Source organism: Octodon degus, unplaced genomic scaffold (assembly GCF_000260255.1).
Source record: "Octodon degus isolate 3935 unplaced genomic scaffold, OctDeg1.0 scaffold00051, whole genome shotgun sequence".
Classification (NCBI taxonomy): Eukaryota; Metazoa; Chordata; class Mammalia; order Rodentia; family Octodontidae; genus Octodon; species Octodon degus.
The window spans coordinates 7797466-7803975 of NW_004524627.1; positions in this window are offsets into that span (position 1 = coordinate 7797466).

Consider the following 6510-nt stretch of genomic DNA (forward strand, 5'->3'; position numbering starts at 1 on the left):
TTATTGTAACTGTCCTACTAACCTGTTTTTGAAACTGTTTCATTGCTATTTTATCTTTTTTCTCATTAAAATGAATAAAAATTAAAAATAAATAAATTATCAACAATCTAGCCCAGCCTGTAACAAAATGAACTCATTTGATTTGTAAGTAACCACAGCCAAAGAGGAAGCAGAGGATGGGGGTAAGTTGAAGATTACCAAAGGTGTCTTGATCAACATACAACATACAAATGTAAACAAAACCTACCAAGCAAGTGACTTTTTTTTTTCTTTTTGTATTTAGTACTGGGCCTACAGGGTCTCACTACACAGATCAGACTCATAGTGATCCTCCTGTTTTCAGCCTCCCAAGCATTGGGATTACAGATGCACCATACCCTGCTTCAATCACAGCATGCCCCAGGGGCAGGGCCAGCTCAGCAAAACAGGGAATGAACCCCTGGCCCCTGCATCTGTCTAGGCAGGTGTTTTAATCCACTGAGCTATCTGGCTGATCCTTAAGTGACATTGTTTGGAAAGCAAGAAAACTATAATCTCCATTTTCACAGCATCACAGAAGATGCTTGATGTTAATGCCAAATTATTTCCTGATACCAAAGTACACAGCTGTTTTTGAATGAGCAGGACCCCGGAGGACTTGGCTAAACCAACCCATCTCTAATCCTGCAGGCACAGGGGTAAAGCAAAGACCTTTTAATCTCATGATAATCTTGTCATATGAACATCCCAGAATATCAATATTCAACAAGCATGGACTGCCATGAGCCTAAATCTCCACAAAGCCTAGTTTAAACTAAAAATGAGCAAGAAGAAACAGATGTTTTACATAGGTCACAGAACAACTGAAAAGATGTGACAATTGGGACATAGTTTTAAAAAAAATCTCTTAAGTTATGCATATAAAAAATTCAACCTTCTTTACCAGATTTGAAGCAGTCATCTCAAAAGCTGTCTTCTAAAAACAATTTCCACTAAAGAAAGAGAATAGGGAAGTACTGTATATAAATTTTCAGAACTCAGATGTTTTCAGATTCACTAGAGCTTACTGGAAAAAAAGAAGTAAGAAGAATATAAAGGAAAAACTATCTCCACCCTCCCATTTTCATTACATGACATCAATCAGAAAAAAGCACCTGCCAACGATGGAAGCCTTCAGTATTTCTGCCCCCAACTCCTAAGCAATCTAATTTATATTTCTCTTAATAAATGGAAAGCTAATCTAATCATGGTACTCAACACTTCCCTAAAAACACAATTTTTTGTGTTGGGTAAGTATTGGGTAAATCATATTAAGTGTAGACTTTACTTTAGCTTAACTCATCACTCCTAGCCTCCTGTTACAGGTGACACAAACTCTTGAATCTGAAATGTTTTATTCTCTGTACAGTATTTTTCTTTCCAAGTCCTATACTTTATGTTTCAGTGGAAATGAGATATTTGTTCAATATGAGATGATTATCACTGCCTCATGGATCTGACCACCAAGACCCAGAAAAAAGAACTAAAGTGATGACCACACAGACGCTCAATGGCAGGCTTGGGTCCAGTCTAAATAGGGTCCAAGCTCCCTGTTCACACACGTGCGCATGCACACAAGCAAGCACACACACATACACACACACAAATTGTATAGCCTGCCTATATGTGCAAGGAGGTGTTTGAATCCAACACCATAAAATCTGTACTAGTCATTTTATACCTGCTCTGCCATGGAGACCACCATAGGAAAAGAAGACAAACTCCTGACTCTTAACTCTTTACTCATTTAAGAGTATGCTTTGTGCTTTCTTCTGAGGTAATCAAAGACTTAACAGCTGTTTTTGCTTAAAAAACAAAAACAAAACACAGTGATTTTTCTGGGGCCTAAAAATACCCAGTAGATAACTAAAAGCAAATCAAAGCTTGACCTTCATTTTGTACCTCTCCTTTATTACCTTAAATAATCTGGGCCAAATCCTCAGCTGTACATTTAGGGACTACCGATATAAAAGCTGCCAATACAAGGCTGGCTACTCCTTAACTTACCTAAGGATTTATCCCCTTTAAGTCTCAGGAACATGACATTTACAGAGACATTCAGCTACCAACGTGTGCCTAGAGGTCTCCAGCCATTGCCCTAAACCTACAGACACCTCGCATCCCAGTGATTTCCCCAAAACTCATTAGCACTACACAGAAACGATCATCTCATGGAAGGTCAGATGCATGATAATAATCAACCCAACCCGGGCCCACACCAGCAAATCCCGAAGAGCTGGTCTCACTCTTTGGTAGCAGGTCATTATGATCTTCCTCAGTGCTGCCCCTTTTAGCTCCTTCCATATTTCCTCTTGCTTTCCAACTCTACCTAATAAAACAGCCTATGCCTCTGATTGACAAATCTTGAAATTCTTTTATCTGAGACAAGACTCAAGAACTTATCTGGGCAAGCTGATGTCCCCATCTCTTTGGAGGAACCTCTTCAGACCCCATCCAGTGACAACCTAAGATACTTTCTTGCTTGATTGCTGTGCCATCTTGAGCACCTAAACTCTGCTTCCTTGTCATTACAGTAGCACCTGAAGAACTACATGAATTGCAGCATGCTTATCTCAGTCTGGTACACAGTGCTCTATAAAAGTTAACTTTCATGTTGCCATCATTATTACCGCATAAAGACTCAAAATTTAGCATGAGGCAGCTCAATTAAGTAAACCTACTTTTAGTTCCCAAACTCTTAACAGAGCCATCCTTTGAAGTCTCTTAATGGAAAGGGAGAAAGCAATCATAGATCCAATTGGGTGCTATGAAAAAATGTAAAACAATGAACAATTACTAGTGCTGCTCAAATTTCTTATCTGTGAAAGGCTGGACAAGTTTCTTTGTAACTGGGCTGCTCAGCATAATGGTATAGCTTATCATCACAACACTCAGGAGGCAAGAGAATCATAAATTCAAGCCCAGCCAGGGCTATATTGCAAAACCCTGGCTCAAAGACACACACACACACACACACACACACACACACCCCTACATTTTAATAGTGACACAACCAACCATGTGTTATGTCCAAATTAGAAACTGAATCTAGATTTAGCATCAAGAGAAACTATTCAAATTTGCCTAACCTATTATTTGTGTGCCCTCTGACTGGTGGGGCAAATGTATCTTTGGCTTCCCTTGCTGCCTCCAAGACTCCTCAAATGAGAATGCTTACCTTGAACGTCAGTCTTGAATATCACAGAATCTCCCATACCCAGGAAACAAAAGGTCAAAAAGCCAATGATGTTTTCAGAGTCAAAAGGTTGAAAGAAGATTGTGTCTAATCAAACCTCAACCCCACAGTCTATAACTCTCAGTGTTCCAACACCTCCCCCACCGTGTAAAGCACCTAAATAAACGGATCAGAGAAGCACAGTTCCTGTGTACTGATATCAGTCACACTGGGTGGAGCAGTTTCAGGTGACAGTGCAGAGAGGAGGAACTGTAACAAGAGATGGGGAAATAGATGCACCTCACCCTTTGGACAGGCATTATGGACACTCCAGAATGACCCTCAAGTTGCTGCCTGAAACCTCTGCTCTAAACAAGATTCTGGGCACCACTCACTGGGGTCTGGGCAGCAATCCCTTCCCTTGTAAAAACAATATAGACTCCTCTCTCCTACCAGCTCAAACTTTCAAACTCGACAGAGGTGGGTGTTCCCTTTCCCACAGGAGGGCACTCAATGTCAGTGAGGTTCCTTGCCTCGCCAAGACTTCACACCCTCTGGCTTTAGGACTAGGTCTAAGAAACTCAGATTTCAGTGAAAGTGGTGCTAAGCGGCAAGGTGATATCTGTAAGTGCACACACAGTAAGAACAGTGATGAAGCAGTAAGGATACATCCTCAGAAAAGCCTTACTGAAATGTGAGTGATCCCTTCAAACATCTTGTGTGAAACACATTATGTATCCAGATGTTCTACATGGAACATGTAAAAAGAGAGGCAAGGACAAATATTTTGACCGTGGCACTTCAGGAAGCTCTATGAACTTTGTGCTCTGAAATTTTTGTCAAGCATGATCCTAGAGGGAAAGTGGCATCAGGTTCAAGAACAAGATGAGGTCCTATTGGTGTCAAGATAAGATCTGAGTTAGGGAAGGGACACAGAAAACCTCGACATGAGACTCCAAAGTTGATCTCCAAGTACAAAAGGAGTGTTGGCATTCGTATACCTCACAGATCTAGAAATAGAATTCCTAAAATTCATACAGAACCTAAAGAGATAGGAAAAGCAACCCTGGGCAACCAAAGAGGCAATCCCTGACCTGAAATTATGCTATGAAGCTGCTGTGATACAATCAGCATGGTACAGGCAAAAAGAAGACCTGAGGATCAATGGAACAAAGTAGAAGACATAACTACAGATACACTTGGCCACCTTATCACTAGAAGAAAGATAAACTCTTTAATAAATAGTGCTGGAAAAATTGGCTTTCCACATGCCAAAGGCTAAAAATAGATCCAAGCCTATCACCATGCACAAAACTACACACTAAACTGATCAAATATTTAAATATTAAAACTGAAATGCTAAATCTTGTGGAGGAGAAAGTAGTTAGAAATCTTAAGGATACAGGGGTAGGTAGAGAGTTGATGAACAAAAATCAAACTGTGGGGAAATATTTCAAAGAATCAGCAACTCGGATCTCATCTTTTTGAAGCTTCTGAACAACAAAAGAAATCACCAACAGAGTAAAAAGAAAACCCATGAATTTGGAAAGAAATATAGCCAGCTGTCCCTCAGACAAAAGACTCCTACCTAGGATAGATAGAAAAAATTGTAAAATTTGGTTCTCAAAATTCAAAGATCCAATCCAAAAATGGGCATCGGAGATGAATATACACTTCACAAATGAAGAGATACAAAGGGCAAATAAATATATGTAAAAGTGTTCAACATCATTGGTCATTGAAAAGATGCAAATTAAAACAATACTGAGGTAACATCTTACACTGGAAAGAATGTCTATCTTCAAGAAGTCAAACAATAACAATGGCTGGAGAGGCTGTGGGGGAAAAGGAACCCTTCTCCACTGTTGCTGGTACTGCAGGCTGGTACATCCATTATGGAAATCAGTATGGAGATTCCTCACAGAGCTAGATTATGGGTCCCTTTAAAGCTATCTATGCCCCTGCTAGCTATTTTTTCCAAAAGAACTAAAATCATCATACCACAGTGATATATGTACATCCATTTTTATAGCAGCACGATTTGTCATAGCTAAATCTTGTAAACAACCCACAATTTGTCATAGCTAACTCTTGTAAACAACAAATAAGGACTGGATAAAGATGTGGTACTTTTACACAATGGAGAATTACTCAGTTGTAAAAAAAAAAAAAAAAAAGATAAATTCAAGCCTTTTGTAGATAAATGAATGCAACTACAGACTATATTGCTAAGCAAAATCAATCAGACTCACCGACTGGGTGTGGTGGTACGTACCAGTAATCCCAGAGCTCGGAGACTGAAAACAGGGAGGATCACTCTGAGTGCTAGTTGTGTAGTGAGACCCTATACTAAATACATAAAAATAGAAATAAATCAGACTCACATGAACAAACATTGTATTGTTAGCGTGAAAACCTGAAAGTGTAAATAAAGTCTGAAAGTTTAAAAAAAAGACTAGAATGATCCCAAATTAATAACTTAATGATGTATCTCTAGAAAGACAGTATGTCAAATCTGAAACTAGTAGAAGAAAAAAAATGATACAGATTAGAGTAGAAAGTAATGAAAATAAGACACCACCCCTCAAAACTTCTCAGCACAAAGGCTGAGTGAATCAAAGACTTGGTTCTTTGAAAGAATGAAAAGGGGACCTGGGTATGGGCAGAGGGCAGAATGTAGAAAGGATGAAGATGGAGGCATGTATGTACCATGCCCCCCATGAGGAATGTATTTGCTATGTGTCACAAAACTAAACTAATAAAACTTAAGAGAAAAGAAAAACCCAGATTTGCCGATTCTGTCTTTGACGTGCTCCCATTACAACTTCAATTAAAAGATCCTTCCAAATTACACTGTGATGACACGGTACTTGAGTATATCATTTCCTTCCAGCCTTAATTTCCACTTAGGACCAAATAACCCCTCTTCTGAAGGTTCTCCAAGCTGACTGCACAAATTCCCAGGGGGTCACAACAGCCCCCACCGGGCGGTGTCCAGGATGCAAAGGATAGAGAGGGCGTCTCCCGCCGCGATCTCAGCAAGTGTACAGTACTCACTGCTTTCATGCTCCAACCTCTCTTGCTTAAGTTGAAAAATAACTGTTAGCTGGCAGGTGGGTAGAGAAGCGTCTGTAAGCTTCAGCTCCCTCTGCTGGTCTCCGAACCCGGAGCCGGGAAAAATGTGCATGCGGGAAGAGCGCAGAGGGCTCACAGGGGTTTCCGCCCACAGAAGGAGCCTAAAGAGCCCGGCTCCGCTCTCGCGCCCTCGGCGACCATTCCGAGCACAGGGTTTCCCTCGCTTCGCAAACTGCACACTG